This window comes from Stegostoma tigrinum, chromosome 21, assembly GCF_030684315.1.
Source record: "Stegostoma tigrinum isolate sSteTig4 chromosome 21, sSteTig4.hap1, whole genome shotgun sequence".
NCBI classification, from domain to species: Eukaryota; Metazoa; Chordata; class Chondrichthyes; order Orectolobiformes; family Stegostomatidae; genus Stegostoma; species Stegostoma tigrinum.
The window spans coordinates 56645967-56660413 of NC_081374.1; the positions used below are offsets into that span (position 1 = coordinate 56645967).

Below are 14447 nucleotides of genomic sequence, written 5' to 3' on the forward strand. Positions count from 1 at the left end.
TATTGTCGGTTTCTTTTCTATTTCTCGGCTTTGAAATCTTTCCTTATTTCTGGTTTCCCACTAACCTTGGGCACTGACTGTTGAATTGGCAGAACATTGGAGAGAATGCTGAGGATATGGAAGTTTTGGTCTGGTGAATAGTACTCGACATGGTGCTGTTGCCCCCACTCCTGCTCAGGTGTCTCCCAGTTGAAATGCCAAATGGGACCCTGCCCATGCTCTTCACAGCTGCCCTGCAGCATTAAATGGCTGGAGGCAGGACATGGGGCGCCCTCTTGGATGGAAGTTCTACCTTGTAGAACTCCTGGCCACTTAGAGCCCAGAAGAGTCTGAAGTTGCTGATGGCTGGATGGCAGGTCCCGGACTAGAGGTGCGGAGTGGTCGAGGGTTGTTCGGGGTTGTTGAAACGTTGGATGAGAGTTTAAGGGCGTGAAGTGCCTTGGATCAGGCCAAGGGGCCTGTGGATGAGGATCCCCTACCAACTCAGTTTTTCGAGGCTGGATTGTGCATGTAAAGCTGACTGCCTTCCTGATTGACATCTATCTCCTTACGCAATAGAGGGGATCCCTTAAATTGCCATCAATTAGTCTCAGGAGGTCAAAGGATAGGCAGGCTGCTTGACAGTTCCCCAGAACTTCCACACATGTACACACAGTGCCCTCCAGATTTTATGTGTTTCTTCCCACTTTCGTATCTGTGGGATGGGGCTTTATAATGTAGCTCATGCAGTGCTAAAACAAAGAAGTTATCCTGAACCTTGAAATAGGACTGGAATGATACACCCAAATCTGGTGACTAAACTTAAAAAGTAATAATTTTGGTAATATTGAGTAATAATGATGAAATTTACCCAACTTGTTTTAAGAATGTGACATTTTATCAACAAATTTAACTAATGCTATTTTCATTGGAGTACAGGGGATTAATAAGTAGTGAATGGAGACATAAAGGATTATGATTGGTTGGGATAAGATAAACGTGGAAAGTCTGTGTTCCCATGGCTGATGGATGATGTTACAAGGAGAATGGAATACATTGATGTTTTGGGGAAAAGATGTAGGGGGATGTTAGGAGGAATTTTTTTCAAGCAGTGAAGGTTCATGGGCCAGGATCTTGCTGCCTGTGGAAGGGTTAGAAGCCGAGAAAATAAATGATTTCAGTCACATGAATGCATATCTCTGGGAGCTTCGTTCCTCATATTGCCATTAGATTTTATTTATGGAGGTTCTGTTATATTTAGAGTGGTTTGACTGGCATTCGATGTTTTGACAAAGTTTGCCAGATTTTGTTGGCATCATGTGAACTAACATTGAATTGATACTTGCTTAACTACTAATTATTTTTGGTAGACGCTGTAGAACATACCATATGTATGACAAAATAGCAAAATTACAAGAGAAATCTAGTTCAAAACCGAGGTAACAGAGCACCTTTTTAAAATTAACAAGAACATATAATTAACACACTTAATAGCTGTGGCATAGTGTGATTTAAAAGAATGCTGATGACCAGAAGTGAAATAAGGGTTGTAAGATCCACTATTTGAAACGGAGAAAGAGCCAATTAGATTGTACTTTGGATTTGGATGTAGTGAGAATGAACATCGCTTGAAAAAGATGGATGTTTCAGGTTAAATTGTTCTGAGTCCTGCTTCATAAATACAAAGGAGGGCTTCATGACATACAAAGCTACTGTTCCTCCACCATTGTTCTGCAGGAATTACTGAACCAAACAACAGTATATGACCAGCATCACTGACGGTTCCCTCGTTGGATTTGACATGTTGCATTTGAGAAGGAAATGGCCTGTTTCCATCATTCCAGAGTACTTTTGTGAATCCTTGTATTTATTTCTGGGCCAAATACAGGAATTAATTTTATTTAATAGCTCCAATAAGTTAAAACTGTAATCGAAGTTAGTTTTCTTCCTCCTTTGTCGTGTATCTGTTGGAGTTGCACACAGCACAACGCGTCTTGGCTCAAGACAAATTGACACAAAATGAGCAACTTCTAAATGTGACTGAAGTAATCAACCGTTTAATGACCATTTATGATGGTTTGGAACAGAATCACAAGGACTTGGTCAACGTGCCACTCTGTGTCGAAATGTGTCTGAACTAGCTGCTGAACGTCTTTGATACCTATGTATGATTTACACTTTAATGTAGTAAGTTTAGATTGTCCTAAGGTGCACTAAACTGCATGCGACATATTGGATTTTGATATGTACAGGATCAGTTAAGTAAATGTGAAGATTGTCGACTGATTAAAATCAATCCGAGTATTGTTGACATAAGGTTTCAGTATGTTCTAGTTTCATTTCAGTTCAACAGATAAAGTAGTTGACAGTTTTAGCGACTTTTGTTTTAAATCAATAAAATTGAAACTGATATACTTTTGATTCCATTTGGTCAGATCTGCCCAGGATCATGTAGACATCTTGACATTCTGATTGTAATGCTCTTCACGGTGACAAATGTTAGTGCTAGAGAATGACGTGTATAAAATACACAATATGAACATCATCCAGTTAATGTCAAGGAATAAACGGCCAGATGTAGAATAAATTTTCATATGACCCTCAATCTCATAGAGTCATACAGCATAGAAACACCATATCTATGCCTACCAACAAACACCAAGCTGCACTAATCTCATTTGTCAACACTTGGTCCAGAGCCTACTTTGACCTAGCATTTTAAATGCTCATCCCAGATGCTTTTTAAATGTTGAGAATACCTGCATCAAAAACCCTCTCAGGCAGTGTGCTCCATATGTCTGCCACTTTTTAGATGAAAAAGCTTTTCCTCAGACTTCCTCCAAAGCATTTAATCCTCACCTTAAACTTGTGCCATCTGGTCTTAGACACATGTGCCATGGGGAATGGATTCTCACCATGTATTCTGCCCGTGCCTGTCATAATTTTCTATGCCTCAATCAGATCCCCACCCACACCTCCGCCTCCTCTGCTCCAAGGAAAACAAACCCAGCATACCAGTCTATCTCATAACTGAGACTTTTTAACCTAGCCAGTATCTTGAAGAGCATTAACTGTGCCATTGTGGTATTTTCCAGGCTAATTGTCCTTCAGCTTATCTCAGTCAGATTGTTTAGTAAACTCCATTCCGGAATAATGTTATGCACTTCACTTGGAAATGTATTAAGACTGTGACAGTATATTGGGGAATCCTTGCAAGCGGAGAGAATTTTATTTTCCTTCAGTCCAAGCTGGATATAATTCTAGGACTTGGAGATGAAAGTCCGGGGTTAATCTTTCGGTGTCCTTCTCTGCACCCGACATGACCTCCAATTTTTCATTTGTATAAAGTTGAGCTTTGTCTGCATGAGATGTGTTCCAATATTAAATCATTTTTGCGACTGTCAATTTTGACATTCTTCATTTGGTGCGTACCCGTCATATTGATTGCAGCTCAAGTTCCTTCTGGATGTCAAAACCAAAATGTTTCATTTTGCAGTAAAATTGCAGACATTGAGCAGAAATTCGCGCTAGGGAGCACAAAAAGGCATAGATTATTTCTCAGTACCACCCTCATTAATAATTATTCCCTTTTTCTACCTGCCAGACAGGAACTAGATGCTGAGAATTACCGAAATGAAATTCAGAGTGGGTGTGTGGTGCTTCCACATTGCTCAATGCTCCTCTGGATCCCCAACTTGGACACTAGTCACCAGCATCTCCAGCCACACCCATCAGTAGCACCCCATGTCCACAGTTTTGACATGTGGCATGTTCCAGCCTCAGCACATCATGGCACATCTCAGATCTGCTTTCAGTACTCTTCTGTACTTCATTGCTGCATTTTGGATTGCAGCAGCCCCCCTCATTGCAGTGCTGCTGCCAGGGCACTTTTATATGCAGGAACAGGCACCCATTCGTGTATTGGGCCACGTTACACATCAGGACACCTTGCTTGAGCTCTCCACTCTCATTTTGTCCCCGCATGAATGCTAACAGCTCCTCTGCCTTGTCTTCATTTGCCTTGTCTTTTTATGGGTTGCCCCCTCTGCCACATCTCACAGACTCATAATGCTAGTATATTGATTAACTTTTTGGCATCGAGACCAAGCCAGACAGCTTGTCATGTTTGTCAGCAGTCATCAATCAAAGGAGTGGATGTGTTGCCGTTCAGCACCGTGATATGTTGATCTCACACCTGCAGCATGTGCCAGCTGCAGAAGCACAGAATGCGTTGCATTGTCTCCAACCTCATGGTCATGCTTCATGTTCTGAGGGGAATGGTCTCCAGTCAAGGGAGGCAGTTTCAGGCAGCAGATCTAGCTAACTCCAGGGCATTGTCTGATATCACTCGAGGGGCTTGGATGCAATCAGTTGGCTGCTCAGAATGATCATGGTCAGGACACTATCCTCATAGGTTGTGAGAAGTCAAACGTTAGACACCTCACTACCTGTGTTGGCTCTTTCTGCCCTACTGTGGGCTGTTTTTCCTGGAATGAAACAAAGGGAGGGATTGAGTGAGATGAAATGAGCTGGTGCATTTGTTAGTGCTCATGTATGTTTGGGAAGGGAGGTGAGGTCTCCTGGGTGAGAGCAAGAGGCACAGAGAACATACAGGAATAATAGCCTTGGGGCCTCAAGTAGACGAGAGCAAGCGAAGACAGACATTGAATGCTTTGGTGAGAATGGTATTACATGAGCTGTGCTGAAGGGTGGTGCAGAATTAGAGAGAGTGTGAATGTGAGGTAGCACAGAACAATGAGGCTCTTCTTCTGTTGGAGCAGGGGTCACTGATCTTGCAGCAATGCTGGATGGTTCTTTTGGTGGTTGAGACTGCATTGACACTGGACAGCCTCAGATGAGTCTGGCCGAGTCTTGTGTCATGGCCTCCTGTGCTTGTCCTTGGGAAAGAGGACAGTTCTGCACTGCACCAATCCATCCACCAGGACTTCCAGGTCCCTAACTGTAAAATAAGGTGCTAATTTCCCCTTTCCTACCCTGTCTGGGACAAATGCTATGAACTGTACAAGGCAGTTCTGGATTCTGAGCATTTTACTGGTTCACAATAGCCTTTAAACATGGCACTAGTGCCAGTAATACCAGGATGGTCCAGTTACGATGAGTAGGAGAACTAACTAGCATCAGCTGAGAGAGGCACAATAGGAGCATTGTTGCCAGTTATTGAATAGGTTTGCCACAACAGCGTGAGAAAATCTGTTCGGTCTTTTGGAGAGCTACTGTCCTTGCAGTGCAATAAAAATGACACTGAACTGATTCATTCCAGTGTTTTAGACCTGAAGATTTAAGAACAGAATTAGACCATTCAGCCCATTGAGTGGGATCAATCATTCTCAATCCCATTCTCCTGTGTCCAGACTAAGCAAGAACATATCTATCTACGCCTGAAATCAACTCTGACTTGGCCTTCACAGGTTTCTGCATCAACGAGTTCCACAGATTCACAACTTTCTGACTGAAGAAATTCCTCCTCATCTCCATCCTGAAGGGTAGTCCCTTTGACTCTGAGGCTGTGCCCCCAGGTCCTGGTCTCTCCTACTCGTGGAAACATCATCTCCATGACCACTCTATCCAGGCCTGAATTACCTTCAGTGTGACCCCCTTCATCCTTCTAAACTCCATCGAGTACAGACCCAGAGTTCTCAGCCATTCCTCACATGACAGTCCCTTCATCGCCAGGATTATGTTTGAGAACCTCCTCTAGACCCTGACAAAGGCCCGCACATCCTTCCTTAGACAGATGGCCAAAAACTGCTCTTAATATTCCAAATGCAATATGACCAGAGCCTTACACAGCCTCAGCAATACATCTCTGCTCTTGTATTTTTGCCGTATGGAAATGAATGCTGACATTGCATTTGCCTTCCCAACTGCCAACTGAACCTGCATGTTAAAAGAATCCTGAACTGGGGCATCTTTGTGCTTCAGATTTCTGAAGCCTTTCCCCATTTCGAAAATAGCCTATGCCTGTACTGCCACTTCTCTACAGACTCTCTGTGACCTCCCCACTTCCTCAACACTACTTGCCTCAAGTTGATGAGGGTCGAGCTGTGGATGTGGTGTATATGGACTTCAGTAAGGCATTTGATAAGGTTCCCCATGGTAGGCTCATTCAGAAGGTCAGGAGGAATGGGATACAGGGGAACTTAGCTGCTTGGATACAGAATTGGCTGGCCAACAGAAGACAGCGAGTGGTAGTAGAAGGAAAATATTCTGCCTGGAAGTCAGTGGTGAGTGGAGTTCCACAGGGCTCTGTCCTTGGGCCTCTACTGTTTGTAATTTTTATTAATGACTTGGACGAGGGGATTGAAGGATGGGTCAGCAAGTTTGCAGACGACACAAAGGTCGGCGGTGTCGTTGACAGTGTAGAGGGCTGTTGTAGGCTGCAGCGGGACATTGACAGGATGCAGAGATGGGCTGAGAGGTGGCAGATGGAGTTCAACCTGGATAAATGCGAGGTGATGCATTTTGGAAGGTCGAATTTGAAAGCTGAGTACAGGATTAAGGATAGGATTCTTGGCAGCGTGGAGGAACAGAGGGATCTTGGTGTGCAGATACATAGATCCCTTAAAATGGCCACCCAAGTGGACAGGGTTGTTAAGAAAGCATATGGTGTTTTGGCTTTCATTAACAGGGGGATTGAGTTTAAGAGTCGTGAGATCTTGTTGCAGCTCTATAAAACTTTGGTTAGACCGCACTTGGAATACTGCGTCCAGTTCTGGGCGCCCTATTATAGGAAAGATGTGGATGCTTTGGAGAGGGTTCAGAGGAGGTTTACCAGGATGCTGCCTGGACTGGAGGGCTTATCTTATGAAGAGAGGTTGACTGAGCTCGGTCTCTTTTCATTGGAGAAAAGGAGGAGGAGAGGGGACCTAATTGAGGTATACAAGATAATGAGAGGCATAGATAGAGTTGATAGCCAGAGACTATTTCCCAGGGCAGAAATGGCTAGCACGAGGGGTCATAGTTTTAAGCTGTTTGGAGGAAAGTATAGAGGGGATGTCAGAGGCAGGTTCTTTACGCAGAGAGTTGTGGGAGCATGGAATGCGTTGCCAGCAGCAGTTGTGGAAGCAAGGTCATTGGGGTCATTTAAGAGACTGCTGGACATGTATATGGTCACAGAAATTTGAGGGTGCATACATGAGGATCAATGGTCGGCACAACATTGTGGGCTGAAGGGCCTGTTCTGTGCTGTACTGTTCTATGTTCTATGTTCTATGTTCTATGTTCTATGTTCTACTTGCCTCTCCACCTATCGAAATGTCATCTGCAAACTTAGCAACAACCCCCTGTGGACAACAATACCATTAGTTCCTTTGTCCAGATTGCTAATGTATAACGTGAATGGCTGTAGTCTGAACTCTGATGACTGTGGAACTCCTGTAGTTGCTGGCTGCCATCCTGCAAAAGACCCTTTTATTGCCACTCTCTGCATTCTGCCAGTTAGCCGATCCTCTATCCATGCCAGTACCTACTCCCTAACACCATAAGCTCATTTTTTTTATTTTGAAGCGTCCTGTGTGGCACCTTGTCAAAGGCTTTCTGAAAATCCAAACAGATAAAGTTCAATGGCTCTCTTTTGTTTTTACTCACTGGTTACATTCTCAAAGAATCTAACAGAGACCTTCCCTTGACAAAGTTGTGTTTTCTCAGCCCAATTTAACATGTAGTTCCAAGTATTACCATGTCCTTCCAAGTACTCTCCGATCTCATCCTTAATAATGGATTCTAAAATCTGACCTAATGACCAGCGTCAGGCTAACAGGTTTTTCTCGTCTTTTAATTTCTTGTCTTTTGCCTCCCTCCATTTTAAACAGGGGTGTTATATTTGCCATTTTGTACTCCTTTGGGACCCACCCTGACTCCAGTAATTCCTGAAAGATCATCAATACCTGCATGGTCTTCTTACTTATCTCCTTCAGAACTCTGGGGGGCAGTCCATCTGGTCCATGTAATTTACCATCTTCTCGGAATTATAGAATTCCTACAGAGCGGAAAGAGGCCATTGGGTCTGCACCATCTCCGTCAAGAACATCCCACCAAGACCCAGCCCTGTACTGTGTCCCGGCAAGCTCACATTTGCCATGGCTGATCCACCTTGCCTGCACATCTTTGGACTGTGGATGGAAATCAGAGCACCTGGCGGAGACCCGTGCGGACATGGGGAGAATGTACAAATTCCACAGAGACCCTTCAGCTTCCCCTGTACCTTCTCCTTAGTGATGGCCACCGCACTCACTTCTGCTTCAGACTCCCTTAAAGTTCTACTACTGGTGCCTTCCAACCTGAAGACTGATGCAAAATACTTGTTCAGTTCCTCTGCCATTTCTTTGTTCCCCAACACTACTTATTTGGCCCCTCTTGAAATTTTCTTTGAATTTACAGGGGTGTTTTACAATAACAATATCTACTTTATTGTGTTGACAAATGGATTGTTGAGATGATCACAGAAACAATAAGCAAAATTCATCAGTACTCTCAATTAACAATCATATATATATTAATATCACAATCAATGCATTTCCATCAGGTAAGCACGTAACTGGATCTTTCTAACCCGGCAGTTTTCACTTTTCATTTCTCAGATTTCACTCTCAGACAGAACAGTTGATGTAGTCACACTGTTCGTTAAAAATAGCATCCACTGTATTTTTCCCCATGTTGTAGCTCGTGGATTTGTGTAACCTTCATGTATAGAATCTGTGTTCGTTTTCAAGGAATTTATTACTTTCGTGATTTCAGGTGTTACATTCAGAAGGGTACCATGCTGCAATTCGAGCCTGCTGTTTCCAGAGTAATCCCAATGTGGAAGATTTTAAAAAGTATGTAAATTTCCCTAATTTACCTGTCTTTTAGATCCAAACTGATGAAGACCACGGTCCAGGTTTCTGTTCTTAACAAGAATGCCTATTTATTGCAAATGCATGGATTCTCACTACAGACAGATATTTACAAAGATTGGACACATATATGTACAAATTAAAACTGTAAGGCCCCTGTAAACTCATCTTCCTGCAGACAAACTTCGAGGGGAGAAGGATAAAACATGGATATTATAGGTGGAAAAAAATTCTAAGTCAGCTGTTCAGTGGTCCCTGTTCACAGGATTTGCGAAGATGATCTTGAGGATATAAAACAAATGAATAAATATCCCAGATTGACTTATTATCTATTAAAACCTGTGTTGATGATATGGCATTGCTATGATCATAAAGTAGAACATTGTCCAAGTTCCTGTGAGCATTACCGTAGTTTTCATTTGTATTCTCCATGTCGGGAACATAGTTAATTTGTACTTTACTGACTAAGTGACCTTTGCTCATCTACAGTTCAGTTGCAAACAGGCAATATTTTATTATTCTAATTTCGTAACTTTGGTTTGGAATTTTGTCATGGGAAATGTATTTCACTTATGCTCCTCTGCGTAATTGTAGCCAATCCTCCATTCGCAAAGAAGCACACAACTACAGCAGTTAATAAAAGAAAGAACTGCATTTATGTAGCATATTTTATGGTCTCCGGTATAAAAAGTACTTTATAGGCAGCTAAACTACTTTTGAAATGTCGTCACTGATGTAGCATAAGAAAACATGTCGTATTTAAAATAGTCAGAAGTAAAGAAAATGAAATAATAAAGAAATAGTAAATAGTAAAATGAATATGAAATTATGAATGTAAAGAAATATAAAATCTTCAGCCCCTTGCGAGTGGAGACCTAGAATCAGGAGATGCAGAGTCAGTATGGAGCCTACCAGGGAGGAGGCAATTCTGGATCTGGTGTTGGGCAACGAACTGGATTTGATCAGGGACCTCGAAGTAAGGAAGCCATTAGAGGTAGTGATGATAATATGATAAGTTTTAATCAGCAATTTGAGACGGAGAAGGGAGAATCGGAAGTGTCAGTATTGTAGTTGAACAAAGGGAACTATGGAGCGATGAGGGAGGAGCTGTCTAAAGTTCAATGGTTCAATACCGTAGCAGGGATGGCAGTGGAACAACAATGGCAGGTATTTCTGGATATAATGCACAAGGTGTAGGATCAGTTCATTCCAAAGAGCAAGAAAGATCCTAAGGGGAGGCAGGGACGGCCATGGCTGACGAGGGAAGTTAAGGACTCTATAAATATAAAAGAGAAGTATAACATAGCAAAGATGAGTGGGAAGCCGGAGGACTGGGAAGGTTTTCAAGAGCAAAAGAAGTTGACTAAAAAGGCAATACGCAGAGAAAAAAATGAGGTACAAAGGAAAACTGACCAAAAATATTAAGGAGGATAGTAAGGATAACAAAGTGTGGAGCTGGATGAACACAGCAGGCCAAGCAGCATCTCAGGAGCACAAAAGCTGATGTTTCGGGCCTCGATGAAGGGTTTAGGCCCGAAACATCAGCTTTTGTGCTCCTGAGATGCTGCTTGGCCTGCTGTGTTCATCCAGCTCCACACTTTGTTATCTTGGATTCTTCAGCATCTGCAGTTCCCATTATCAAGGAGGATAGAAAAAGGTATGTGAAAAAAAAATGGTTAAGACTAGAATTGGGCCCTTGAAGACAGAAAAGAGTGAATTTATTATGGGGATCAAGGAAATAGCAGAAGAGTTGAATAGGTACTTTGGATCTGTCTTCACTAGGGAAGACACAAGCAATCTCCCAGATGTAATGGTGGCTGAAGGACGTAGGGTAATGGATGAACTGAAGGGTATTTATATTCATCAGCAAATGGTGTTGGGTCTGAAGGCTGCTAAGTCCCCGGTACCTGATGGTCTGCATCCCAGGGGACTTAAGGAGGTGGCTCTAGAAATCGTGAACGGATTGGTAATCATTTTCCCATGTTCTACAGATTCAGGATCAGTTCCTGCAGGTTGGAGGGTGGCTAATGTTGTCCCACTTTTCAAGAAAGGAGGGAGAGACAAAACGGGAAATTATAGACCGGTTAGCCTGACGTCAGTGGTGGGAACGATGCTGGAGTGAATTATAAAAGATGAAATTACAACTCATTTGGATAGCCGTAACAGGATAGGTCAGAGCCAGCATGGATTTACGAAGGGGAAATTGCGCTTGACTAATCTTCTGGAATTTTTTGAGGATGTAACTGTGAAGATGGACAAGCGAGAACCAGTGGATGGAGTGGACCAGGACTTTCAGAAAGCCTTTGATAAATTTCCACAGAGGAGATTAGTGAGCAAAATTAGGGCACATGTTATTGGGGGCAAAATACTGAGTTGGATTGAAAATTGGCTGTCTGACAGGAAGCAGAGAGTAGTGATAAACGGGTCCCTTTGGGAATGGCAGGCGGTGACCAGTGGGGTACCACAAGGTTCGGTGCTGGGACTGCAGCTGTTTACAATATACATTAATGATATAGATGAAGGCACTAAAAGTAATATTAGCAGATTTGTCAATGACACAAAGCTGGGCGGCAGTGTGAAATGTGAGGAGGATGTTATGAGAATACAGGGTGACTTGGACAGGCGAGGTGAGTGGACGGATGCATGGCAGATGCAGTTTAATGTGGACAAATGTGTGGTTATCCACCTTGGTGGAAAGAACAGGAAGGCAGATAACTATCAAAATGGAGTCAAGTTAGGTAAAGGGGAAGTACAACGAGATCTAGGTGTTCTTGTACAGAAGTCAATGAAAACAAGCACGCAGGTACAGCAGGCAGTGAAGAAAGCTCATGGCATGCTGGCATTCATAACAAGAGGAATTGAGTATCGGAGCAAAGAGGTCCTTCTGCAGCTGTACAGGGCCCTGGCTTACAAGGATGAGAGGGGGTCTGATTGAGATGTATAAGATTATTAAAGGATTGGACACTCTGGAGGCAGGAACCATGTTTCCGCTGACGGGTGAGTCCAGAACCAGAGGACACAGTTTAAAAATAAGGAGTAGGGCATTTAGAACAGAGTTGAGGGAAAACTTCTTCACCCAGAGAGCGGTGGATGTATGGAATGCTCAGCCCCAGAAGGCAATAGAGGCACAAGTCTCTGGATCGTTTCAAGAAAGAGATGGATAGAGCTCTTAAAGATAATGGAATCAAGGGTTATGGGGATAAGGCAAGAACAGGATACTGATTGTGGATGATCAGCCATGATTATAATGAATGGTGGTGCTGGCTCGAAGGGCTGAATGGCCTACTTCTGCACCTGTTGTCTACTGTAAAAGTTAATTGTATAAGATTGATTCAGACGGTCCCATATTTCTGGTGTTGGCAGCTTGTTCAGATAGGGAAAAGAACATGGTTGATCTTGATGAAGGGCCTAGGCCCGAAACGTCAGCTTTTGTGCTCCTGAGATGCTGCTTGGCCTGCTGTGTTCATCCAGCCTCACATTTTATTATCTTGGAATCTCCAGCATCTGCAGTTCCCATTATCTCTGGTTGATCTTGATTCTGCTCCTGTTTGTGACACAGTAGCCTCTTCGAGCAACAATTCTTGAATGTTGATGGGACATTGAAACGCAGGTAGATTATCGTGATCACTTGTTGAAAATGGATAGCAGCCAGTAGTTCTCTTTGCTCTCAACCAGTGACCAGTAGGCAATGGTCAAACAGTACGTAACCCAGAGGCCACAAGCCCCCCTGAGACATGATGTCAGTTGAGTCTCGTGAATAACTACCCGCTCATGGACTGTCTGCCGATAAAGCATGGTATTAAATCTCACATACACTGCTCTCAACCATTTTAATCGAAGTATTTATCACTCGTTGTATAGAAACAGATCACACAAACTGAAATGGCATATGCGCAAATACCAACATAGAAGTTCTATATAGTAGCATTTTGTTTAAAGTTGTATTTATAAAATGAAAGGGTGAAATATTAATTTTCACAAATCATATTAAGGTGCTATAGAAATCTATGGAAGTGAGAAATTTGTTTTTTGATTCAATACATGTCTGACAAATGACAATTCAAAGAGATCTTTGTTTTAGCTCGAGTGGGTCGCGGAATCGTCCTCATTAGGGGCATTTAAGTGACTATTAGACAGGCATATGGATGGTAGTTTAAGATAGGGGTGGAGGTTTGATAGACCTGAGGTTTCGGGTAAAAGTTCGGCACAACATCGTGGGCTGAAGGGCCTGTACTGTTCGATGTTCTATGTATCTTATGCTGTATTCAAATCAGTAAAGTGAGTCAGTGACATTCTGCAATTTCCTTTTCCAGGGGTTGGAGTCGAAGAATCAGAGTGCTTTCTTTGAAAATTGTCTTGATGTGTCCATCCAAGCGTCAACTGGAGGAAAAATACAAGTGTCAGTACTAAATCTATCATTGCTGATACACTTGTAAACTGTAGGTTTAACTGGAGGTAAACTTTGTTTAATAAACTAGCACACTCAATAAACTGACAAAAATTACATACCAGATGTTTACTGTCTTCTCATAATCTCTGTGATGTCTGGTGAGGGTGCAAGTGAGAAGGCTCTCTGCCAGTAAGTTTTAGTTCACGCAAAGTTGCATCATTACTGAAGTTATTTATGCTGTAAATGAAGGAGAACAGTGATGTGTATATCCTGTGCATTATGTTCCTATTATCGAGTGTGTGTTTTTTGTGTGTGTGGACCTATTGATCAACTGGAATTTTTGATTATTCAGCACATTCCTGGGACCACAGGTGCTGTTTAACAAAAGGTTTGCTGTATTAGTATATTTCTGTATTTAGTCACTGCCACGATGAGTGTTAAATCATAACTTGGTCTGTGCAGAATGTGCACAGTGCATTCCTGCAAGATAAATGATGCGCTACATATGTATGATGCTATTGTTTCTCAAAGACACTAGCCTCAGCAGCTGTTTTTGTTCCCAATCATGTTTTCATCATTAGAATACTGGGAAAAATATTCAGAAGTGTGGTATGACTCTACTGCTCACTTGCAGCAGTGATAACACTTAATGTGAGGTCATGTTTTTGCCCATTTGTTGTTCTGTTGGTCAGCAATGTAACTCACAAACTAATGGGCATATTTCATTGAAAACTGATACATATGAGTATGGTCCAAGGAAGAACTGATTAGTTCTTGACAGATCTAGATTTATTTCTCTATTTTCTAAAGCATCTGTTAAAATTGGTAGGAACGGCAAATGATCATCTTTCTGGAATATTGTTGATTGATTTAGAATGTTGTGGATTGTGTCAGCCCTGATAGTAGAATTTGTCATAACTATCAAAATATGAGCAGATTTTTGAGAGCAGATTATCAAATTGGCCTGAAGCTTTCTCAGTGAGATGGAAGCTTTTAATAAAAGGATTTATTTTGTCGGCCTTGCATTTACAAAGAATCAGTCAAGTGGAGAAATGCCTCAAAGAAAAGCTGTGTAATTATAGACTCATGGATGTTTGGTGCACAGGAGGAGGCCGTGCGGTCCGTAGTTCCTGCACTGCTCAACAAAGCTCTGTCTACATTGAACTCACATGGCATTGATTTCCGTTTTGATTGTTTGGCCCATAGCCCTGGAGCCTACGGCA

The 14447-nt window shown here is 42.4% G+C and overlaps 1 long non-coding RNA gene across 1 annotated transcript in view; it reads left to right on the forward strand.

Annotated features, from left to right (window-relative positions):
* LOC132210856 (uncharacterized) overlaps positions 1-13260 on the forward strand; it is a 34614-nt gene extending 21354 nt beyond the window's left edge. The window contains exons 2-3 of the long non-coding RNA XR_009447041.1: positions 8737-8816; positions 13148-13260. This is a non-coding gene — a long non-coding RNA (uncharacterized LOC132210856). The remainder of the gene's footprint in view (positions 1-8736; positions 8817-13147) is intronic.
* The last annotated feature ends 1187 nt before the right edge of the window (positions 13261-14447 follow it).